Here is a 26,194-nt window from a genome sequence, read left to right as displayed (position 1 = left end):
AAGCAGGAGGCGGCCTGAAATCCCTCCGGAGTAGAGAGGTGAGCTGTGGGAAACATGGGGAATCAAGCGTCGGCCCCTGAGAGAGACGTATATGAGCTTATGAAAGCTCTTCTTAAAAAACATGGGAAGAGCATTCCTGGGCAGGATCTTAAGACAATCCTTAAGTGGGTTCAAGTTAAATTACCTGCTGTAACCGCATCCACTATTTTTACACGAGACCTTTGGGATAATGTGGGAGTGAAGTTATGGGATGCGGCGACTACGGGGAATGCTGAAGCACAGCGTATGCTCCCGTGGTGGAGAAGCATTTTTGAGGTTTTAAAAGCCCAGGAAAACAATCATAAAAAAGACTCAGACAAAGAGGAAGACCCCCCCCCGGTGTCCCCACCGTTACCGGAGGGAGCAAAGCCCTCGGCACCACTGACAGTATGCGCCGCGGAGTATCCACCTGAAGACGACCCCTTTGACCCGGGACCCATAGACCCTGAACAGGAGCCAGATTTATACCCCCCCGACCCACATGATGTGTGGGCCAGCATTAGACGTCAAGCCTTACAGGAGGGGGAACTGGAGATTGCCAAAACGATAGTGGCTCCTGTACTCTATCCGCGAGGCGGAGGGCGAGTCGGAGGGGGCCAATGGGAAGCTTTATCTTTTTCGGTAGTTAAGGAACTGCGTCGTACTGTTACTGAACATGGACTTTCTTCACCATACTTTGCAAGTTTGTTATCTTCTGTCTTTGATACATATGTTATGACTCCACATGATTTAAAATCTTTGGCGCAGCTGCTCCTAACACCGACTCAGTATACTTTGTGGGAGGCCCATTGGAGGGGGGGACTCCAAGCGCTCCTCTTAACTTATGCGGGTCATAACAACAATGCAATTGCTGTATTGACTTTGGAACACCTTACAGGCACGAGTCGTCATTCTAACCCGGCAGATCAAGCCCGAATCCCACGAGAAGCTCTTGAAGCGATTCGTGAGGAGGCAAAAAAGGCCTTTTTTAAGGTTCCTGACTCTCAAAAACCGCAGAAGGCTTTTACCACTATCACACAAGAACCTCGAGAACCCTATATGCAATTTATCGATAGATTAAAACAGGCTTTGGAACGCCAAATAGATAATACGGAAGCACGGGAAATTTTGTTGTTAAAATTGGCTGTTGAAAATGCTAATGCAGACTGCAGAAAGCTTTTAAAATCTCTCCCGAATCAAAACCCTATTTTAGTTGAAATGATCGAGGCATGTAACAGAATCGGTATTGTAGATTATAAATTTGAGGCCATGGCTGCTGCTTTTGCAGCCATGCGTAGCCAGTTGGGGAATTGCTATAGCTGCGGTAAACCTGGTCATCTAAAGAAAAATTGTCTGGCTACTAAGGCTGGCGCTAAGCCCAGAGTCCCAGGAATTTGTCCTAGATGTAAAAAGGGTCGTCATTATGCTAATCAATGTCGGTCCAAGTATGATTTGCAGGGACAACCAATCCAGGGAAACCGATCTCGGAGCGCGGGACAGCGACGCGCGCAGACACAAATAACGCCGTCACCCTTCAACAATTCCCAAAGAGGAGCAGCAGCAGCGCCTCAAGTCTTCGCCCAGCAACAACCGGCAGCGCAGGACTGGACCTGGCAACCGCCCACACAGTAACGTTACTTGATTCCTCGGTTCACTTATTGTCAACAGATGTTTCAGGACCCTTACCCCCAAAAACACAGGCCTTATTGATAGGGAGGTCTTCTACAACATTATCTGGTCTTTTTGTATTACCAGGTGTTATTGACTCTGATAGTACTGAAAACATTAAAATCATGGCATGGACCCCGTTTCCTCCCTGCACGGTGCCGGAAGGTAGCCGTATAGCACAACTGATCCTTATGCCCACAAGCAAAGATTGTTTAAATTTGGACCAGCTCCAACAAAGGCAGGGTGGGTTTGGTTCAACTGGGGACCCACAAATTTTATGGGTACAGTCTCTTTCTCAAAAACGGCCTATGTGCCAATGTACCCTTATTCGAGGGGAACAAAAAGTAGTTTTGAATGGGATTATTGACACCGGAGCCGATGTTACAGTAATATCTCATGCTAAATGGCCACCGCTGTGGCCGCTAACCAATACTCCACAGGCATTAGCTGGGATTGGCGGAACTGGCAAAAGCCACCAGAGCCTGGAGCTGATCCAAATTCAGGGCCCAGAAGGGCGTATTGCTTCTGTTAAACCTTTTGTGTTACCTGTTCCCATGGTTTTATGGGGACGAGACGTGCTATCACAGTGGGGAATGACAATTCGTACCCATTTTTAGGTGGGGCCATTGAAATGCGCGACACCCTAAAATTAACCTGGAGAATTGATACTCCTATTTGGGTAGATCAATGGCCCCTACCTTTAGAAAAGCTTCGCGCCCTTCAGGAGCTGGTCACAGAACAACTCGAAAAAGGACACATTGTACCTTCTACCAGCCCATGGAATTCTCCTGTTTTTGTTATCAGAAAACAAACTGGCAAGTGGCGCTTGCTCCATGATCTCAGAAAAATTAATGATGCTATGGAAGATATGGGAGCCCTCCAACCCGGGCTCCCGTCTCCGACTATGATCCCTCGACACTGGCATTTAACTGTCATAGATCTTAAAGATTGTTTTTTCAGTATCCCGTTACACCCAGATGATGCCCTGAAATTTGCTTTTTCAGTTCCAAGCATCAACATGCAAGCTCCGTTACAGAGATATCAGTGGGTTGTACTGCCACAAGGTATGAAAAATAGCCCTACAATGTGTCAATGGTATGTTGCAAAAATACTCAGTCCTGTCCGAAATGCTATGCCTGCTGTGTTACTGTATCATTATATGGATGATCTTTTAGTGGCAGCACAACATCATGAGGTCATGGAGAAAGCTGTAGCCCTTGTCGCAGATGCCGTAAATTCGGCAGGTCTCTGTATAGCACCAGAAAAGGTCCAAAAGTTTCCCCCTTGGAAATATCTGGGCTGGCGAATAAGAGCACAAACAATTGTTCCTCAACCATTGCAAATCAATACCAATGTAAGAAACCTGCATGATGCACAAAAATTACTGGGAACAATAAATTGGGTTCGGCCACTATTGGGAATTTCTAATACAGACTTGAGTCCTTTGTTTGAACTATTAAAAGGAGACACTAATCTTTGTTCTCCACGTAATCTTAACCCTGAAGCAAATACTTCTTTGCAAAAGGTTGCCTCAGCTATCGCTTCTCGACAGGCCCACCGATGGGCCCCTGAACTACCTTTTTATTTGATTATTTTAAACCCTGCTCGACAGCCTCATGCCCTGATATTTCAATGGGACCTTCAGAACTCAGACCCCTTATTAATTATTGAATGGATCTTTTTACCTAACCAGTCTATGAAAACCATTTTGACACAACATGAAATGTTTGCCTCTCTGATTGTTAAAGCTAGATCACGCCTGTTAACCTTATCAGGGAAGGATTTTGTCTGTATTTGTCTACCAGTAACAACAGTATACTTACAATGGCTTTATCAGCAATCAGACACCTTTGTTATGGCACTTGCTGACTATACAGGTCAAATAACTTCTCACCCACCTTCACACAAACTGTTTAACATTGACTTTCGTCTGATGTTAAAACCCAAAAGAAGCGAGCGACCCCTACAGGCACTTACTGTGTTTACAGATGGATCAGGCAAATCACATAAATCTGTTCTCCTGTGGTGGGATGATCAAAAGAAACAATGGGACTCTGACATAGAGATGGTCTCCGGTTCATCTCAAATAGTAGAATTAAATGCAGTTGTTCGCGTTTTCCGAAAATGGAATGTACCACTCAACCTTGTCACTGATTCAGCTTATGTTGCAGGAATTGTTACACGAGCGGAAGCTTCTGTGTTGCGGAATGTTTCACATTCACAACTCTTTACCCTGTTACAGGAACTTGTTTTCCTTTTAGACGCTCGATCTGCGCCTTATTTTGTTATGCATATTAGGTCTCACACCTCACTACCTGGTTTTCTTACAGAAGGCAATCGACAAGCTGATCTATTGACGTTACCAGTTCAAGTACTACCAGACCGTATTGCACAAGCTAAACTAAGTCACTCTTTTTTCCATCAAAATGCTGGAGCTCTGAAACGACAATTTGACCTTACTTCTCAACAAGCGTCAAATATTATTGCTGTCTGTCCTGATTGTCAAAAACATTCTTTCCCATCAGTTGCTGCAGGAATTAACCCTAGAGGATTACAAAGCCTACAATTATGGCAAACAGATGTCACACATTATTCTGAATTTGGTAACCTTAAATATATCCACTCCTCCATAGATACGTTTTCAGGTGCCTTGTTTGCTTCTTGTCACACAGGAGAAAAGGCACGAGATGTTCGTAGACATCTAATGCGTGCTTTTGCTACTTTGGGTATTCCCTCAAAAATAAAAACAGACAATGGTCCAGCTTATGTTTCAACAACTATAAAAACCTTTTTTACCCTATGGGGTATATCTCATGTTACTGGCATTCCTCATTCCCCCACTGGTCAATCTCTCATTGAACGGTCTCATCAGTCTTTAAAACGTCTATTACAACAACAAAAAGGGGGAATAGGAGTTGCTACTCCTGAGGAACGATTACAGAAAGCCTTATATGTTTTTAACTTTTTGAATTGTTCTTTATTAGACAGCAATCCTCCAATAATCCGACATTTCAACGCAAATACTTCACTCGAGATGCGAGTTAAAGCTCCTGTATTGGTTCGTGATCCAGAAACGGGTAAGATAGTGGGGCCTTATCCCCTTGTCACGTGGGGCAGAGGCTATGCTTGTGTTTCCACAGAGGGAGGCCCCCGATGGATCCCAGCAAAGAACGTGCGACCATTCCGTGAACCTTTACCACAAGTTGCGTCCAAAGATTCTGAACAGCGTTTGGAAGAACCTCTTACAAAAGGAGCAGAGCCTGAAGACTCAAGTATTTTAGATGAATAGTTGCTATACGCGTGAGTGTCGCGAAGTATTCCTTAGGGAAGTTTTTTGCAATTTGTGCGGACATTGTGACCTTTGGGTGTTATGTGTATGTTATACTTGTGGCAAGGAGTGGTGGTGCCGCTTAACTTATTCCGGGCGTTGGTGTAATCTTTGTTTAAAGAAAGAATTTGATACAGTGAGACTATTACTTATAACAGGGCATGAACCCTTAGGAAGTAGCCGCCTTTTTGATTATCGCGCTGACTGGCAAAGAGTGGTTATTGAGAGGGCTAAACTCATATAGATTCTTGGTTTGGAATGCAGTAAAACTAATTTAGTACCTGCTATTTGGCCAGTCTCGAAAGAAGACTGGGAACGTATAAAGCAAAAGTGTGAAAGACGGTTTGCCTGGAAAAGGAAAACCAGGCGGTAGAGCCGATCCTTTAAAAAGAGAAATGAAAATGATTAAGAGTAGCTTTGGCATGATGTACCTCTTAACAGGAATCATTACCTCCATCCTCGTTATCAGCACGAAAGCCTGGGAAACCCTCAAGCACATAGAGGATAGAAAAAACCTATGGGTCACCTGGGCGGAGAAAATCAACCAGAGTAGCCTTTGTCTCTCGATGGCTACTCCTTCTGACCCTTTTAGAACGTGTTTATTAGGCATCCCTATTAACATGAGCCTGGTAAACAACTCTACTATAACCCTTGACCCTTCTGTTGTCACATGTGGTCTCCAGTTACCTGGTAGGATACCTCCGTGTTGTGACAAAAATAATATTACCTTTAACGCTTTTTCCCCTTTTATGAAATGTAGTAGCTCTATGTGTACCACAGCTAGAGAAATACAGGAGTTCAACCTTTTAGGCTCTGCCCCCTCAGATCAATGTTTTTGGTTTAACTCTCATATTAATCAAGATGATCCCGTTGATGTCACGTCATATAGACCATACAACGTGACGGCATATTGTCAAAAAACTATTAATGTTACAACGGTCACCTCTAACGCAGGGCGACTGCCGGAGGGAATGTTCTTAATCTGCGGTGATCGAGCTTGGCAGGGAATTCCTCGAAGCGCTAAGGGAGGGCCTTGTTATGTTGGCAGTTTAACGCTATTTACACCAAGTATTACTAATATCTTTCAAGCCAACCATACCCGCAGAAAAAGAGCTCTTGTAGAATTAGGCAGTGATTGTAAGGATAATGTAGAACTCTGGAACCCTCCTGAAGTTATTTTAGCTAGCATATTTGCCCCCGGGATAGCTACAGCACAAGCACTGACACAATTAAGGAAATTGGCATGTTGGACCGGAAAACAGGTTAATATAACGACAAACGTTTTGTCTGAATTGGCCAGTGATGTCCAAGGAATAAGACATGCCCTGTTACAAAATCGTGCCGCAATTGATTTTTTACTTTTAGCACAAGGGCACGGATGTGAAGAGTTTGAAGGAATGTGCTGTATGAACCTTTCTGATCACTCTCAATCAATACACAAACAACTTTCCATTTTGAAAAATAATATGAAAAAACTTCAAGAAAGTAGCGATCCCTTTACAGATTGGTTATCTTCATTAGGTTTGTCTGGATGGTGGATTATAATTTTAGAAAAATCAGCTGTTGTAATAATAATAGTGTTGTTGTTAATTTTGTTTTTGCCGTGTGTTATGCAATGCTTACAGAAGCTAATAGCTAACTCTGTGAAACGAGTTCTTATGGTGCAACAAGAAGGGGGAAATGAAGGGAATGATTTGTTTAATCCTGAAAGGACCCCCAGTGAAACTCACTTAATTGAAGGAGGCCTGTGGGAACTCATGAAGAACGGACCACAGGAGAAAGAACATAATACAATACGACTAGTGGAGGTTTAGGCCACAAGGGCATTGCGACCCTGGGGCCTGTGGTTATACAGTAACAGGATGTAGATCCGGTTAGAGCTGACACTGTCAGCAATCATGAAACTGAGGCATGCAGTGGAAAAGTACCGAAGCAGAACTTGTAACCCTAAGAAACGAAGTAAGCAGAGTGAAGAGGAACAGCGAATAAGGAATTTAGCCTTTGCAATATGTAATCACTTTTGTAATATGTAACCAATGAGCTTTGTATACGATTATTTTAGACTATGTATGTAGCCTTATAAAAGAAGCATGTTAAGAGTAATAAAGCAGATCTGATTTCCACCTGACCAGGTCTCCTTCTCTCAATCACGGCACAGATGAGCTCGTGGAAATAATCCTGCAGGGAAAGAAACAATCTCAGCACAATGCTTTTAGTACTTTCCCCATGGCAGAAGGAAAATTGCTGTTTTCTAGGACTATAGCAGTATCATTCAGTAACGCAACAGTACTTTTTACCTTCATGACCTTTCATTCCAGTAGCATGACTTGCACACAGTTGTTAACTTGCAAAGAAGAAACAAGCCCACTGATTCACCCGCTTTCGCAGCAAGCTGGCAGCACCACAATTATCTGATGCTTTGATTCCGAGGCACCAAAACAGAGTCGCTTCATGCAAGGGATCACAGCACTAATGGAACCTGCTTCAATCGCCACCGCAGACTGTTGGAAGCACCACTGAGAACCCAGCTGTGCCACAGCACTAACTTCAAAGCCAGCAACGCGGAGACCTCGTTGAAGCTTGGCAGGGGATGCTCAGGTACACTTTCAAAAGGACTTCAGCACATGCATGGTCAACGGTCAGTCGCTGGGGAAATGCTTCACAAGCTGGACACGGTAATTGCTGCGATGCCAGCTGAGTGTAGGGTACAGCTGTATTTCTCACCCGCTCCCACAGCCTTACAGGGCCAAGGCTGGGGACACGCACCCTTCAAAAGCCATCTGACCCATCTCCCCACACCAGAGCCGGCTCAGCTCCAGACCCAAACTGTTTTTGCAAGAGGTTTCACAGGTACTTCAAAGCACTAACAGTTCCACCCCTGCCCTCAGCAGCCTACGCCAGCTCTGCGCTAGAGTTAAAGGGTGTTAGCTGTGTCTGAACTCAGTTTCCCTTTACATCTCACCCAGCCCCAGGGGACACAGAGACAGCTCTGGCTGATGCCTTAATCGAACCCCTCTGTAAGGTCTGTTCTAGAGGAGTAAGTGACGGGGTGCCTGGTTAGCACACCCACCCCAGGCAGGCGGCATCGGGAGCTGCACACGGGGGACACTCAGACACCCCACCAGAGCAAAGCCGGCTGTGCATTCCCAGCCACTGGCTCGTTCAGAACAGAGCCAGGCAATCCCCCCCGCGCCCCGGCTGCCTGGCGTTTAGCAGCAGGAAGGCAAATCAAATTACCAAAAGCATTTTACTGTAGGGATGAGCAGAGCAGTCTCCAGATGTATGGCATGGCGTCGCTGCGCTGGAACTATCACCTTGCCCCCACTGAAATCAGTGGTAAAGCTGCTGCCATAGGGCCAGGAGCCATTACCCCCAGCAGCGCTCTTGTTGATGAGCTGATCAAAGCTCTGCTTCTCATCACTCACTGGCTGCCCTGGTTTTTTCCTCAGTGCTTTTAATTAATTTGATATTTTCATCATTGTTGAAGCAGCAGGTGCTTTGATTTAGGAATTGCATACAGCAGCAAACTCCCTTCAGCAGAACTGATCCAGACTCCTCCACGGCTGGGATTTCCGCTCCCATCCCCATCCCCTCCTGGAAGGGCCCTAAGGCAGCCAGCCCAGGCACAGACACGTACCTATTGCTCTAACGCAAGCGCTGACAGCCAGCGCCTCACCCACCACCCAGCACCTTGCCTACCACCTGCTCAGCTGGGGTTTAAGGTTGTCAACACAGATGCTGCCCCATCCAAGACAAAAAGAATAATCTCTTTTTCTAGACATCTCAAATATTCACCCTAGAAACTGCAGAAGGGCTTTTGCTTTTCCTATTTGGAAGGTAAAATACTAGGAAGGGAACTGCAGCAAGCAACCTGCATGATTTAATACCACATTTCAGGAAAGCGTTTCATCTTCAGCAAGTCGTTCTGAATTAGCAAGTTTGTACTCAATCTTGCAGCTAAGCCCTCTAAAATAAAAGCTATGGGCAGCCCATATGAATTTAAAGCACCTGTTATCTGGGTACTTCACGTCCTGCACTGTTTAGATCCTCAGAAACTCATTAGCAAATGAAGAATGTTATTTGCTTTTGTTGTTGTTGTTCTTTTGGCCACACTACTGTAACAAAGGCATTGCAAAGCCAATTGAAAGCTACCTGCCTTATTAAGTCTTGGCATGCCATATTTACTTATCTCCCTCTTTCAGGTGCCAGGTAGGCAGGGGAGGATGCAAGTTCAGATCAGCAGGAGGATAAAGAAAAAAGGAACTTCAACAACTGGAGCTACTTGAAGGAAGTAAAAGGAAGTAATTGTCAAGTCGTTGTCATTGCTAAGGAGCAAACGGATCAACAGCAATGCAATTAAGAGCCCAAGAAATAAATCCCCCCCAAAAGCAAGCACAGGCAGCCTTCCCAGCTCCGTTGCTGGTGAGGGGCACTGGGACCACCTGCACAGCAATGCACAAGGGATTTCTCCATGGACCTGAGGGCAAGGCTAAAGCAACAAGGATTTGGTTTCACAGAGACAACCACGACCTTGGGAGAGAAAGCTGCCTCTCACCATTCATGCAGATGCACATTATGTCCCAAGCCCCCTCTCCAGGGACACCGTGGGTCATGGCATCCCGTGCAAGGCTTGACTCAGCACTTCAGAGCAGGCTGACCCTTCAGCCACGCTCTACCACCCCACCAAAGTGGGACCTTGCACCAGGCTGAATGCAGCGTCAGCCCAAACAGGGCGAAACCCAAGGCAGGAGGGGTGCTAGGCAGAAGCTGGCTGTTTGTGTCGCTGTGGACCCATGGTCCCTTAAGCTTTTGAAAGCTGAATTGCCCTCCCTTGGGGGCAACAGGTTGCAAAGTCTCTACTGCAGCACTGCCTCGTGCTACGAGGGCACTAACCCTGCTACGCACTTGCTTGCAGCCTAGGGGCACAGTTGAGACCAGTTCAAAATGTTGTTCTGCTTCGCAACTGCAAACCCTTAGCAGACTGTTTAAGACCAGGTTTCTAAATAAACGTGCCTGGATGACAGAGGGGTTGCATCCCATCTATGCTCTAAAGTTTGTTGTGTTTAGACACAGCTTCAGGCTATAGGTTTTCATGCAAATATGACTTCATCCTTCATACAACTCCCCTCTCAGTTTCAAGGAAGATACAGACAGTTGTATGATGGTTCCCCTTCTCATGCTCCCCTGTGACAAGCAGTAAATTACAAGCTCTGGCCTTCCAGGTTTCACCACTGGCAGCTGAACTGGCACCCACTGAGACTGAAGCAGCTGCTCATCTTGGGTGTTGTTTCAGGCTCTTTGTAAACTCAGGCTAACAGTAATTACTGTCACAGCAATATTAACCCTAACTGCCCAGAACCCCAAACTCAGATGTCAGTTTCCCTGCATAACCTATCCCAAATGCTTCACTGAATTCCTTGCAGCAGACGACTTGCACAGAAAAGATCCTTGTAGCATGAGGTCACACGGCAAGCCAAGCAGGGAAAGCTCCCGCTGAAACCCTGATACCAGAAAGTCTGGAAAATAAGGGCCGTGACAACAGAGGAGAGACCGGAGGATGAAGATCCGTTCGCAGCAGAGGGGGTGCCCCTGCGCCTGCCCCCCTCAGCCGCCGGTTCGCAGGAGTCTTTGAAATGAGTCACTTGGCTTCACGTTCATGTGGTGCTGGGCCATTTGCCTTGGTCTTCTGCCCCTTTCCTCCCCACACGAGTCATCTTGAAAGTATACTTGGAATAGCTTCTGGGCGCTACAAAGCATCTAACAGGGCTGCGCTGAATTGTAAAGGACTTCATTTCAGTAATGCAGTAACTCGCTGTCCTGTCGTATTTCATAGTAATCAATGTGCATTAATTCAGTCTCCACCGAGCACCAGTAATGAATTTCACAAACCTCACAGACTGAACTTGCATTGCCTGAAAACAGTGCACTGCTACAGTGAAAAGAGCAAGACGACAACACGGAATAAGCTGTGCTATGTTTTTATGTGCTTCTTACTTCCTTCTTCCTTTACAATAAACTATTAATAAGCCTGTAGGACGTACAAATGGAAGTATTTCTGTCTGTTGTTTATCTGCCAGTCAGTGCCACAATGGTTTCCAATTCAGCAGAGGCCGTCAGACCATAACGCAAGAACATGTGGGAACAGGGGCTGGCACGAGAACACCCACGCTGTACAACTGGAGCCATAAAACAGAAACGTGCAAATCAGAAGCAGCAAGAGTAACAAATTGGAAATGTTGCCCAGCAGAAAAATTAGCAGTTCATTTATAACACAAGTGCCAATAAACCAAGAGGCACACCAGCTGTTTATTTATTTTCTGACAGTCCAACCACATGGCACATTCCCAAATGACTGCCAGACAGTAGGAAACTGCTCATTTTCCAAGAAAGGGCTACGTGGCACACAGCATTTCAGCCACCAACAGCTCACATGGCCCTAGTACTTAAGGCTTGGCCACAACTGTACTCCTTTGATTCAGGAGTGACTTCACTGAAGTCAGACTTACCCCAGGGAAGAACAGATTCAAAGCAAGACAATTATACAAACCAACTCCCCATCAGGAAGACCCGCATCCCAGTTCACTGGGTTACCCACAGTCCCTGTGGATCGTGCAGCATCAGGGATGTAGAGGTTGTTCAAAGGCAGCACTCCTGAGCCTTCCACAACTAACACACAGATACTCTGCAGGCAAGCAACTGCAAGCCCAGCGCAGGTGGCTTTACAGAACCATCTCCCAAAGCCTGCCTCTTGGCTAAGGGCTTTGCAAGGTGCTCTGCACATCCTGACCATGCTACTGATGCATTTCTAGCTGAGCTACAGCACTGCGGGACTTTGCTGACTCACACTCCATCAAGTACGAGACAAAAAGTCAGATTTGTACAACATTCTGGTTCTGCTGTACAATCCCCTTGTGCTCCTCACCAAGCAGCCCACATCCCTCCCCCAATGCCCTGCAAGGAGCACAAAACCCAGGTCAGCAGAAACCGCCAGGGTGTCGCTGAAGCTGTGCAGAGGACCTCACTGGCACAGCTCCCTAATGCCACACACTCACCAGTTCAAGGGCAAGACAAGGGACAAAGTACTGGACATGAGTGCTCCTGGGGGTTCTCTCACCCTACTTCTATTTGGGGTGATGTTCATCTGTTGCTCTGCTGCTTCTCTCTAGCTGAAGAGCAGCAATTTGCCCTTCATGGGAACCGATTTACTTCCACCCCAAAAATGAATGCTCATGAATACTAATAAATCACATTTTAAAGGAAGCAGCGACCTCTGCAAAGCCTGCCTCGGTGAGGTTAAGCTCTTATGTCACTTGGGCAGTATGGAGAACTGCCCTAGGCCAAGGTCATTTTAACCTTCCATACGAATGATGTAAAACCATTTCTCAGTCCCTCCCCAAAGCAACAGATCATTTCACAAGCTCAGGGAGCCAGGGGCCGCAGGGCATTTCCTCTTTAGTTTGCTACAGCCACGCTGTTTGAGGATAGGACAGGGCATTAAACTAAATCTAAGCAGCAAACAGAAGATGAGAGAACAGCTGTGCCCAAAGAGAGAGCCTGCACCTCTGGCCTGGTGCGGAAACGCCAGCTGGCTCAGAGCGACCCCCTCACCTTGCATCACCCACAAATTCACACAAAGAACTGTGCCAAGAGGCAGCAGAGTGCTGGTGCAAAGAATCAGCCTGTCTGTCTGTGTTCCCCTGTAGGACAAGGCCTCAAGGACAAGAGTCCAAGTACTGATCGCCTGATGAATAGAGACTTGTTAGAACTTGTAGGGCACAAGCCCTGGGAACCAAGGAACAAGCTAACTGCAGACCCCTGAGCCGTCACAGTTGAGGAGGCAACCAGACGGACAGAGAAACAAGTAGCCAGATAAGGGAACGGATGGCGCCGATATGTAATTAAGAAAGCCGCGTAGAAAGAAACCCCCTAATTTGGGAATAGAAATTATTGCTATGTCAAGATAAACTAGTAAGTTCCTATTGTTCTAACGGTGTGCCTTAAATATCAACCAATCCGTGTTTTTTACGCTTAAGATTTAACCAAACAGTGTGTAATATGTAGAAGGTAGAAACATATGTAATTGTAAGAAAATCACTAATAAATGGACAACTTGCTTGCATCAAGCTGTGTCCTGTCTCTTCATTTGCTGCAGCACCTTACCATCCAGACTGGGTGGAAGCAGCTCCCCAGTGTGGCTCAGTGCCCTTTCGTCCTCCACAGCCGCCATCCGGTTGTATTCCAGGGCCACATTGCCCGTGTTGGACAGCATGGAACTGAAAAGCAAGAAGGAGGAGTGAAAAGACAATGACCAATAAATACAAAGCAAGTAGAAAAGTAACACTGTATGGTGAGCTTCTGGTACCCCTTCCTTGATGCTCAGGAGTATCTTTGTCCCCAGGTAACTCTGCCACGTCTAGACCACTGCCCTGGGCTGCCCCGAGACAAAGTGTTTCAAAGTTTGGAGGTTAAAGAGGAAAGGGCAGGCATGGTGCCCAGGAGACTTAATCCAAGGGTCTTATTCAGTTTGACATTATTTTGACTGCAAACTTGTCCTCGAGCAGATGAGGACAGGCAACATGCAATGGAAGCAAACCCATGGTTGTTGTCAGCAGAAAGACATGGCAGAATCGAACCTTTCCTGGCACGTCTTGGCAGGATGGCGGCCACCATCTCCTGCTTGGCTTTACGTGCAGATACGCAGGCCCCAGCACCCTGCCAGGACTTGGACAGGATGAAACAATACATGACTTGTTTAAAGAGAAGAACAGCAGGTGAGACTGAACACAAAGCCCTAGAAGGGACTCGAGTCCACATGTGAGGCATCTCCAGGCGCCCAGGATGTGTGGAAGCTGAAACCTCAGAACCAGCAGGCAGCAGCACACACACCCCTGCCCCCACCCCCCGCCAGGCCTAATCACCCAGTTAGAAATTAGAAGAGGTTTATTAAGTGGCCAAGCAATAAACACGTCAGTGGGGTTTTTTTGCCTTTATTGGCACTTTATTGCCTTTATTTTCACCAGACCACGAGTAGAAGGAGAAGCAGAGGCCACCAGAGAGCACGGCACGGCTCCGGCGAAGCAGGCACCAGGTCAGCCCTGGGCAAAGGCAGCTCCCACGCACGGGTCCCTGCCTGGCCTCTGGCTCTCACGTGAATGTCCTCATCTGGAAGAGCAAGGTCTCCTTGAACTTCCTTGAATCGTGTCCGTATCCAGCTTGAGCTCAGCGTAGTCGACAACAGCACTGAGGCAAAGCTCCACCTCACGGCTGCTCTCCTCCAGGACAGTGTGAGCTGGTTCTGGGTCTGTCTCGATCACCTCCAAACAGGAAAGGGAAGAATCACTGAGCAGAGCCTAGAAAGCCCGGCTGAGCAAGAGGAGGCTTTTGGCCTCCAAGATCAGCCACGTACAGGGGCTAGAAAGGACCATTCCCATTTATTTCCCCGGGAAGGTGATAAAATTTAACCCTTCCATTACAGTGTTTGTTTCTACCGACTGAACACCATAATCACCACCACGACTGAGAGTACACCCATGGGGACAATGACCGGGTCATAGGTACCTCTCCCTGTGTTTCAACCCTGTAGAGTGTCAGACCTTTTTCATGGCCCGCTACAGATCCAGCAGGCCTCTAAATTAGGATTAAGTTCCCCTGTGGGAGGTCTGTGGATGGAGAACCCCAAGACTGAACAAAACCAGAAAGCACCTTTTCCCTCTTGTCTTAGCGGGAGGTGCTTTCCAGACACCATGTGTGGGGCAACAGCCACGCTGGTGAGGGCTGGGGACGGGCATTTTGGAATGGGGACGAACTCACTAGGAAAGCCTCCGAGTGCTGCTGCTGACGGGGAAGAAGTGTGGTTTACAGGTCTTAAAAAGGCTCAGAAACTAGGGAGGAACCGTCACTCCAGGTACGTGTGTGTGGCAGTTTCTGGAGTGATGCTTCTCCAGACTGCTGCACGACTGCCACGCAGCGCCCGGGCTGCTCCACAATGAGACATCCCACACAATATGGGCACCACCACCAAAATCTCTGCTATCGGTGTAGGCAGAGCTGACAGCTCACCCACCATGTGCCGGTGGGCTGGCCAGCGCACACACAAGAGCACTAGTGTGGCTCTCCACTCCAAAACAAGAGTCAGAGTGCAGCGCCTTAAACTCCCTGTTGGTGACAAGGCACTGAATTTGATGAAGAAATTTTAACACCACAAAACGTGATAAAATCGTAAAATGTGCCCTCCCGTTCAAACAGGTTGCAACACTTCAGCTTTTGGCAGAGACCGGTAGTTTGCATGTGGCTAAACGTGTCTTGTCAAAAGACCTCCCCATTTTGTGTTGGTGTCACAGGTCACTGCATCTGCCTCTCCCCCAAAACGCACTGCGGGTGAACCTCACGGATGGATTAAACGTCAGGAGGATGCAGGAGCTGCTCAGCCAGCAGAGATGGTGGCCTGCCAGGGGTTTTTTTGTAGCAGCTCCGTTAACTTTTCCTGTTTGCATTTCTTACCTTCTTCTTCACAGGCCACGTGGCTCCTGGGCCCCTCATGGTGGTATCCACCCACTTGATGGTGCGCAGGCAGTCATCCCAGTCTTTAATCTGCTCCAGCGGCAGCGCGAAGGTGATCCTAGCCACCTTGCACTTCACAGGGTGCATTTTGAAGGTGACCGCGACATCCGATTTCAAGGTCACTGTGATGGCCTTAGCACAGCCAGCATGGAGGTGTCCCACCTAGGGAGAACCAGAGAGCCAAGACCTAACTGGAATCACTAGCAAGGGCAGGACTGACAGCAAAGAGATCGATGTGGTGAGCAGCTGTGCCAGGAATCTGCCTCTTACCGTGTATTCATCTGAGGTTTGACAGAGGAAAATACAAAAGATGCCACCTCCCGTAACACTGAGCCTTTTCTGTGGGGTTGACAGCCCCGCGCCAGCTAAGCCAGGGATTGCAGCTCCTTTGTGGCACTGAAACAGGCTCTCACCAGTACGTGGTGACTCCCTGCCAGCTCCTGGGAACCCGCCGGGCAGGGCTGGAGCAATGGGAAAAGGCAGAGCCATCCAAACTCACCTTGGGGGAGAAGTGAAATGGGGTGTCTGCCAGCCACTCAAACCGCATCGCCTCCGTCCTGCTGCGGTTGGTGATGGTGAAGGTCACGCTGTAGGGTTTCCCAATGTGACAGTCCCCAAACGGGATGTGATTCACTCTGGCAGCTGCTAGGAATGAGAGCAGGAGGTCTCAGTGTGCCTGAGGTCCATCCACCCCCCTCACATCCACAGAGACAGGCGTGGCCAACTCTTCCTTGCTCCAAGCCTTCCTCCCTGGGGAGACGCAGTTCCCCATCCTCCCGCTTCCATGGAAGCGCCCTGCCACATGCCTAAACCCGTGGCTGTGGCTGTGCAGAGCCACGCAGCACAGCATGCACTGACCCTCTGCACAGAGCCAGCACGCTCCCAGACCGCCAGGTCAGGGGGTGACAGCACAGGCTGCGTATATCGAGGGCACAAATCATTAGGCACAGGCTTCATCTCCATAGCATACCATGGGCTGGCAGCCCTCCTTTTGGAGATACCCAGCTGAACGTGGGTGTCTCTGACCCTTCCCTGCTAGCCTGCAAGCTTCTCCCTTGACAGAAGATCTTCTCTTCTGCTCTCAAGCTGCCTCTTAAGCCTCTGCAGGCTACAAAAGGCAGCAGGATCTGGCTGCTGAAGCTGGACCGCAGGTGCGCGGCACAGGGTGAGCAGAAACGTCTGTTTTCCTGTTCCTTGATCCACCTGGGCAGCCTTTCCTCTCTTACCCTCAATTACGTCTTCCTCTAGATTGCCCTCAGCATTCTCCTCCTCCTCACTGTCTGCCACCAGTCCGTGGATGTTATCTAGCGTGAAGTCATCCTCGTAGCCTTCGCCCACCAGCTGAATGTCGGTCTCCTCATACGGGTTGTTCACCACTGACAGGTGGATCCTGCCTTCCACACGTTGGGCCAGGGTGGGTTTGAAAAGCACGTCAAACTCTGCTAATTCCCCACGGAGCAGGACCAGGAGAGCGGTGTGAGGCTTTCTCTCTGCACAGCAATGGAATCAGCGACAAGTGATACAGCTGTACCGCTGAAATATTTCCGTGGGGCGTAAGGGGCTGAAACCCAGCTGCCTCCAAGCACAGGTTCTCCCACCAATGGTGCCAGACCCTCCTCCTATGTTCACAAGGCTACGACAGCACCACGCGTATCACTGCTGAAGTGTCTTAAACACAGGTTAACACCCAGCGCTCACTCAAACTGCAGTCAGTCAGCTCCTGCCACACGTAAAGCTGAGCCGAAGAATGGGTTTGGCTTCTGTTGGCTGGCTGTGGGCTCAGGGGCTGCCTCCATTCAGGCTGCTACTCTCACACGCAGCAAAGACCTCAGATAGTCCGCTGAAGTGGTGATAGGCCCCCGCAACTCAACCCACCATGTCCAGAGGAACAGAAAAAACTTCCAACCACTTTCTAGGAGGAAGCCCTGCGCAGAGTCCACATGAGAAGCTGGGGGTACAGAGAGCCCCAGCAAAGAAACAACATCTAACATTTGGCGGCTGCTTGGCCAAGCCAAGAGCAGGGCACACATTTCTCCCCTGTGTGGATGACCGCGCTTCACGCTTACTGGATTTACGTCCTGCAGGAGAGTCCTCCTTCACGCCCCCAGCTTGGTAGACGCACTGTGTGGTGGGCCTGGCTTTCAAGAAGAAAACTCCCGCTTCATCCAACAGGTCTATCGTCAACTGAGAAAAAGGAACACAGAGCACAACCACACTGGTGTGGGTACAGGGTGACACGTGGGTTGGCACCGTACTGGTGCTGGTCCAGCACGGGGCATCCAGCATGCTTCTCCGCTTCAAACACAGCTCGTAGCTAAACTTACAAAGTTCAAGTAAAACTAGACAGAAAAAAGAAGTGTTCAGAGGCGCTGGGATACAAAAGTAATGAACAGAATTTTTCATTAAAGTGTAGTAAAATGGGATCAAATACAATCTAATGCAACTAGGACATCACACGTGCCCACCCGAGAATCAAAGCGTGAGAAGAGAGATGGGGGGAAAACACCCCACCAACTTTCTTGCGTTGCATTTAACTGAAAAGGATAGGCTAGTCAGAAAAATCGCATTTCCAAGAGGAACTCTCTTCCTGGAAATTACAAGTCATTCATTTGCTTAAAAAGAATTTGAGAGCTGTTTCCAGGTCTGCCATGCTTCCTGGGACCTTTTCTCCACGAGACAAGCACTTGTTCCCAGACCAGAGCACTTCCTGAGCAGGTCCTCACCTGGACAGGTAGGGTGCCACCATTACGAAGGACCAGAGGGAGTTTTTGTGAATCACCCAGCAACAGCTTCTTAAAGACCAGCAGAGGGTTCCCTCTCTTACTGTGAAGTACCGGGCGCAGGACTGTCACCCGAGGCAGAGTCCCATCTCCACTGACACGGAAGGTCAGGCTTTGCGCTTTAATTGCTGCAGGGCTGCAGGAAAGGCAGAGGAGAAATCATGACGGCTGGCACTAACCAATTTCCCACCTGGCAAGCAACAAAGCAGGGGCCACCCACTGCATTTCCCCTGGCTGGTGCTCCTGTACCCCACGACACAGGTCTCCTCCACCCCCCTCCTCCCAGTCCGATCAGGGCCATTCACAAGAGCTCTGAAGAGCCAGAGCCTTCCAGAGTAGCAGTTAAAGAACATGTCACTGAATCGAATCATGCAGCACAGCAGGTAAATAATGAGGCGACAGGTGAGACATGGCAAATTCACTGGCTGCGATGATATGAGACACATGCAAAAAGCACGAGCGCAGCATGGAAATAGTATAAAAGCAAGAAGGGAAAAATAAATAGCACCATCAGTAATGATTATTTCCAAGGACGCTAAAAAAGGAATTGCGTACTAGAGCAGAAAGCTGACTTGTCCTGACTCAGCCACTAAACGGCTGGGGAAGAGCCGGTCAGGGCCCTGGTACACACGTCCCAGGACAGGGGAACTGGGCTCCTCTTTTAGAAGGGCTCCAGTCGCTCCTTTGACAGAGAATAGCTTAACATACCCCAGGTAATCACATACAATCATCTCATTTTAACAGAAACAAGGAGGAAATAACGCACGCTGGCTGGCTGGCACAGAAACGGCTTCATCTAAACCTTTGTCCTTGGAAAGCCCCAGCTCAACTGTTGCACATCTCCATTTCTTTCGGATTCACTAACTCCCAGTTGGCTGCCAAATGCTGCACTGTCTTCACAGTCACTCGAGGCTAAGCTATAACCCCTTCTCCTTCTACTCTGTCTAGTAGTTACCGCCTCCTCTATTCTCTAATGCTAAGCACTCTGCCTAAGGCTACTGAGAGCATCAGGGTTAACAAGAGGTCGGGGTCCTCCCAGAGGAGGGGCAGCCATCAGGCAGGTCCCCCCGCCCAGATTTCACAGGGGGAGTTACCTCGCCAGGACATCGAGGGAAGCCTCAAAAGTGCACTGGTAGCTCTGCATCATCTGTGGAGTGAAGGTCACCGTAGCAAAGGCGTGGGAGCAGCTGGGCACGCACATCCGAACGGGATCCACCTTGAAAATGTCCCTGATGGGGCTGTGAAACTTGGGGGAACCCACAGAGCCCTGTTAGGAGGAAACATCCTTCGGTGTTTCTTACGCAGTCTTATTCTTATATGCGTCAGCGGGAACAGCCCCAGACAGCGTGTCTCCCTTCCTGCTTGCCCTGGGCAGGCTCCTTCCATCGCAGGGGGTGACTCCAAAGCGGTGCTGACCTTGCACAGGGAGCCCAGGAGCGCAAAAGCTGGCTTTGAGCACTGGGCAGCCACCCCAGCACACAAGGGAGGGGGGCACTGCACGGAAACCCCGCGACTAACCTCAAACTGGCCTTTAAAGAGAAGGAAAAGGCCAGGGAGCCTGAGGGAATGGTCTGCTTTGAGCCCAGGCACGTCAGGCCAGTAAAGGCCCCCTCCGAGCGGGCTTCCAAGAGATGTGCAGAAGGGTTTGGGTCTCCCACCAAAGACCCAGAGCGGCGAGCCAAAGCCTTGCTCGAGACGTGCCAAATTCAGAACTGCCACCCTGGCACTGCTGCTCCCCCCTGCAGCCTGACCTGCACGGAGCTGGACTAGTGCGGGCAAGAGGAAGCAGCGAGTCTGGAGAACAAGGCAGCGCAGCCTGTAAAGAGCAACGGTCACCCTGGCCTCTTGTTCTTACCTCACCGGCGATGGGTTTGATGGAAAGGACCACATTGCAGGGGACTTTGTTGACGTTGTGGATCTTGAAGCGAGCTGTGGCCCGGTGCCCAACCCGAACATCGGTGAAGATAAACTTGTTCTCATCTCTGACATACACACCCTTGTCTCGCACCGTCTGCGGGGTCTGGCAGAGGTTGACGTTGCTGCAGATTCGGTGCTCCTCAAAGATGGACTCGATGTCATCAACCACAAATGCTGCGAGCAGAGCAGAGGGAGGGCTGAATGCTGAATTCCTGATGAATTTCTCGGGACCCTGCTGGCCTCTCGGAAGGCTTGATAAACCCTTTTTGCCCAGGTCACTGCAAAACCCAGCCTTGGGCAGGGAGTCGGCTGCGAGGATGGAGCTCAGTCCCAGTCAAGGAGTACTGCTTTCCTTTTATCCTTCCATGCATCCCTCCCAGCCTCTCCCCGCTGGCTGACTTGAAAAGAACTGGAACCTCTGAGGATTTTAGGGTTTAGCTTCAAGGTCAGGGCGCCTCTCTAACCAAGCAGTAAGTTCAGGTGCTGACCAGCAGCAGGTCTGGCTGCGGGAACCTGTGGACGGGGCGTACCTGGGAGGCAGGACTCAGCCAGCAGGGTATAGGGGATGCCGAGGGGATTGTCCTGGGGGTCTCTGTCACTGATATCGATGCGCAGGTGCTCCTCGCACGTCCCCAGTGATTCCGCAGAGCAATCCACCGTGATCATCTGCTGGCCCCCAGGAGGGATGGAACCAAAGCCAGGGTACACCGTGAACATGCCTAGAGTGATGCGAGCCTGCAGAAAGAGTCCCAGGAGAAGGCTGATGTCCAGCAGCCCAGCCTTGAGCATCCCCAGCAAGGAGTACGCCACTCCTCAACCTCCAGCCAGGCCGAGCCCCCAGTCCCAGGGCAGGGAGGGATGACTCCACGGCCCAGAGGCAGCCCCAGGACGAGAGGGACAAGCCAGGAGGAGAGGAACAAGCAAGCCAGGAGGAGAGGGACAAGCCAGGAGGAGAGGGACAAGCCAGGAGGAGCTGCAGGCCTGTCCTGGCTGGCACACAGGAAGGAGTTTAGGTGTAAAAGGTGAAGGTGCTAGCTGGGATCCTCCAGCCTCAGGGGTAAAACAGGAGAGCAGAAATAACTGTGAGAAGTGACGGGAGGGAAGAGAGGGGACTGGGAAGACGAAAACACAAGGTCAGCTGGTATCTATGGAGTGGGACTTCAAACAGGAACGTGCCCACATCTGTGGTATTCACAGACCTATTTTGGCTAGCAGCCACCAAACACGGGACCTGCTCCTCTCTCTTGACCCCACAACTCCAAGTCTGAGCCAGAGCACGGGACTGTCAGTGCAACTGAGCAGCTCCTGCCTCTGCTTGTGGCTGGGAGATGACGGACCTCCATCGTGCAGACCATGTCCCATCCCACGGTGATGAGTCCCCATCAGCGTCCTCCCACAGCACCCACAGCAGTGTGTCTTGGGGAGCGGGAGCCACCCACCTGCATGAAGGGGCTGGCAACCTTCTGCAGCGAGCGCTTGCTTTTCTTGGCTGAGGAAGTCCTTTGGTGTAAGTTCTCACTCTTGCCAGAGTGGGCAGATTTCATTTGACATCCACTAAGAGGAGAAAGCAGAAACGTCCATCATGCTGAGCCCCCACCCCGTCTTCTCTGAAGCCAAAGCTGACCTTCCCCTCCCCACCGAGGAAAGCCTCCCTGCCCCTCGCAGCCCCCGGCGGCACCTCCTGCAGCTTACGGACAGCTCAGCTGTATCACCAGCTTTGCCCGACACACGGGGACACTGAGGCATTTTTCCACTCCCTGTTCACAAGCAGGTGACGTGAACTGGACAATAACCCAGGTGTCTGGGCTGCCTGTCACACACCAGCCATGCTGTCGTGCCTCCTCAGGCAGGGCAGGTGGTGCAGGTCTTCTCTCACCTTTTCTCTTGCAATCGGGATGCGTCCTGGTCTGCTCGGTAGATGAGGAATTTAAAGTCAAGGCTGCCTTTGTTCTCCAGCATGAAGGTGCAGGTTTTCCTGCTGCCCTTCACCATGGCACCGAAGTTGATGAGCGAGGCGGGGTGAATGCTGTACTTGCTGAACACAGCTTTCGCCGACACCCTCACTGGGATGACGGCGACAGTCTCGCCTCCTCCGCAGATGCTGGGCTCCATCACCTGCAGCCAGAGGAGGGCTTGGTAAAACCAGCAAAGAGGCCAGCCTCTGACTCTGTTCCCTGATCCCACCCCAGGTCCCCACCAGCTCATCCTCCCTGTTTCAACGCCTCCTCCGGAGCCAGACTTTCAGCTCCGCTTAGGAAGCATCACAAATGTTTTCTGAGACATTGCTGTCACCTACGAGAATTACCCAGCTAAAGCCCTCCTTCCAGAAGGCACCTGTCCTGCTCACGCTCCCAAGACGTGCTGTGCCACCACTGCCTGGCTGGGGCAGCTCACCTGGTAGTGCAGGATGGGTTTGTCCTCGATATTCACTTCCGTCTTGGGGTGGAAGAACACCTGGACCTGCACAGGGCGCCCGGAGGCAGCCAGCAGGCCCTTCTGCGGCTGGATAGTGAAGTGGCTTGCCAGGTCTGGTATGGTGGTGCCTGCAGCTTTCAGCTGGAAACTGGGGAGAAAGGGAAGGAACAAAGACCTCTGCAGTTAAAAGTACAAGTGCCACCAGCACAGCCAGGACTTGACATAAGACCATAAAAAAATTAAAAGGGAATGAGTCCAGCTCTGCTTGGGGAATCTCAGATCTTGACAGAGTGCAGACCATCATGAGTGTTGCAAACTAACCTCGACACCCAATTTTCTCATCCCCTCCTTTAAAGAGTCATAAAGAGAAAGGAGCTGCCCCTCAGAGGAAGGCAATGGATCTCAGCAGTGAGTGGCTTCAATTTCAGGGTCTCTCCTTCTGGTTCCTGCTCAGCTGTGAAGGACTGCTGGTGTGGGGCTGCATTCTCCCTTAAAGTCTTTGGGATTAGGGAGCCCGGGCTTTTTATTTAACCAGACCACGAGGCAGCCAGCACGGGAAGCGGTTCTAGCCAAGGGCAGGAGGAGAAGGCAGGCCTGGGCAGATGGTGGCACCACGCGTTCACAGACCAGGCAGCTGGACCCACCTGTACGCAATCTCGTACTTCCCCTTGTTCCTCAGAGTCAGCACTTGCTTTGCATCATCCAGGACTTTCAGGACTCCAAAATCCATGGTGCCACCTGCACCTGCAGAAAACCCGCAGAGCCAGGCAAGAAACGGGGAGTATTAGTGAGCTGCTACAGACCACACCAAGTGACAAGACAGATATTTCAACACTTCCAGGCCAATTTCAATTGGCCTCTCAATACTGAAATGGGGCTTATAAGAAAGGTGGGGACAGGTGTTTCCGGGGGGGCTGTAGTGACAGGACAGGGGGCAATGGCTTTGAACTGGAGGGGAGAATTACATTAGCTGTTGGGAAGAAATTCTTCACTGTGAGGGTGGTGAGGCACTGGCAGAGGCTGCCCGAGCAGCTGTGGCTGCCCCATTCAAGGCCAGGTTGGACGGGGCTTGGGGCAACCTGGACTAGCGGAAGGTGTTCCTGCCCATGGCAGGGGGGTTGGGACAAGACAATCTTTGAGGTCCTTTCCAACCCAAACTGTTCTATGACACTTGGAGTTCTCAGGCAGCCCAAAACCCTTCTCAGCAAGTCTCCATTCTTGGAAATTTTCTTTAGCTACTTTGCTGCCCTTGCTCTTCTTACTCGGAGGGTATCTGCAGGGTTTAGCAGGTGAGGAGCTGGGTTTCTGTCTTCTTGCTTCCAAGCACTGATCCGACAACTTTGTGTGCCCTGCTGAGCCCTCAGGAGCTGCCAATTGCTCGCTCACATCGCTGCTGTTTCTAAGCCCCCAGACCAACCTGCACACTGCAAAGCTCAGGGGCGAGAGACTCGAGGCTGGCTGTGCCCTGACAGCCCTTCACTCCACTCAACTTGCAGGATACACGCTTTATGTGACTGGGCCACGCTTGCATGCTACCCCATCCCAAGCGCTTTGGTTGCTCACCTGCCAAGGCAAGGCAACACACCCAGACTGCTTTGTTTTGGGGCATCCACTGACCTTTAGGAATGCTGATGATTGGAGCAACATCATAGCCCTCTGCAGAAATGAGGATATTTTCAGTCTGGACAATCCCCAGGATGTTTTCTGCATCTGAAACCTGAGGCAGCGAGAAACGAACACTGCTTAGACCGTTCTCTTAAATTCTTTTGGTAGACAACGTACGAGTCCTTGTCTCAGCTGGCTGCTTCCACCATGGCCTCCCCTGCTTGACAAGCACTTGTGGATTCCCAAACTCTCCCAACCTGCTCATCTCACGGGCTGACCCAGCGAGATGCTGCTGCAGTAAGAAGCCCTACCAGCCCAGCTCGGCACTCCTTCAGCAGGGAGTGCTGCCGCGGAAGCACCCGGGGAGACACAGCGATGGAAAAACAACCTCAAGAATTGTGAGGTGTCCCAGAGCAGGTGGCATTGACCGTCAACCCTCTCCTCTTCAATCACCCAGCATCCTCACTGAAGTGCAGCCCCCAAACCACGGGGAACAAAACCCCAGGGTGACAGCTTGTTGCTCTCCGTTAAGAGCTCCGGACAGGCTCCAGCATGGGCGCAGGGAGCACGCCGAGGTCTGGACAACCAAACAGCAGCATTCAACCACGCACAGCGGCAAGGTGGCTGTAACGTGCGCTCAGGACACAGCGCCTGGTTGTCTGGGCTGACGCAGATGCTCAGGGATGCACCATGTGCTCTGGTGAACCCAGGCTGAGGCAGCAGAAGTTGGGGTCACAGCAGCCTTGTGTCCCTCAGGTGCAGCTCTTCCTGGCCCAGCAGCACACATGCCCCCTGAAGCTCAGCTATAAGAGCAAGTTCCTTGCTGCTAAGGGCCTGCCCCCCCGGCGATGCGGGTAGAAAGGAACCTCAGGAAGGCTCATCCTTTGTCCCCCTCTTTGCAGGGAACCCTTCAAGCACAGCCTCCACCCCGAAGATCTCGTTGCCCTGCCAGGGAGGGCACAGTCCCCCCCTCACCTCCAGTCGGATCTTCTTCTCAATGTTGAGAGCCTTTGTGGGCTTGAAATACAGATGCACGTCAAACTCCGTGCGCGGAGCCACGATGCCCTCGCGTTGTGACACGGAGAAGTCCTCGCCCAGGTTTTCCAGCCCACAGAGCTGCCAGGCCACAGGCAGCAGGGTGCTGTTTTGCAGGACCAGGGTCTTGCTGTCCTCCCTGCAGAGGCAGAAAGACACCCTGCACCAGCTGCTCGATGGTCAGGATAGGCCTTGCAACTGAATGCATCTTGGAGCAGCCCTATGCATTAGTTTATATATATATCTTTATCTATACACATCCAGTATTTATAGTATCCATAACATTAGTTAAATGTTTTCTCTGTGTCACAAGTCTCAGAGGTGAGGTCCTGGGGAAGGGCTGGGTGCTAACGGTGTATCCAACAGAAGGGACATAAGGAGGAGCAACTGCACTGCTCTCCGAACCAGCAGACGAGATACAAATGAATCAAGATGCCCATTGCACCACGTTGCTGGGGGCTACAGAGCTTGCGGCTGTCCTGGGAGAACCAAGCCAGCAAGGAACGGTGAGCAAGAGACCGGGAACTGCTGGCAGAAAGAGGGACGCCAGCCCAACATCCAGCCTGAAGGGCCACGCAGCCAGCCAGAGAGGCTGAAGGGGAGCTCACCGACAGCACCCGTCCCCAGCAGAGGGGCCGTGAGATGACTGACCTGTGCAGAAGCAGCCTGTTGAAATGCACGTGCTTGGGGCTGACCCTCAGCTCCACCTTCACCCCCTGGCAGCACAGGGGGAAGACCACCGGCTCTGGGTTCTCCTTAACGCGGCAGACGAGCTTGTCTTCCACCAGACCAGCTGAAGTGGGGTACGCCCAAATGCTCAGCTCCTAGCCCCGTCCCCGAAACAAGAAATACAGAAGAGCACTCAGTG

General features: G+C 50.4%; 1 pseudogene; it reads right to left on the bottom strand.

Annotated features, from left to right (window-relative positions):
• Nucleotides 1–13,996: 13,996 nt before the first annotated feature.
• The window catches only part of LOC129735209 (hydrocephalus-inducing protein homolog), a 33,318-nt pseudogene continuing 21,120 nt past the window's right edge, over nt 13,997–26,194 (bottom strand).

This window comes from Falco cherrug, unplaced genomic scaffold, assembly GCF_023634085.1.
Source record: "Falco cherrug isolate bFalChe1 unplaced genomic scaffold, bFalChe1.pri scaffold_58, whole genome shotgun sequence".
NCBI lineage: Eukaryota > Metazoa > Chordata > Aves > Falconiformes > Falconidae > Falco > Falco cherrug.
This window is presented reverse-complemented; position numbering and strand designations above follow the sequence as displayed.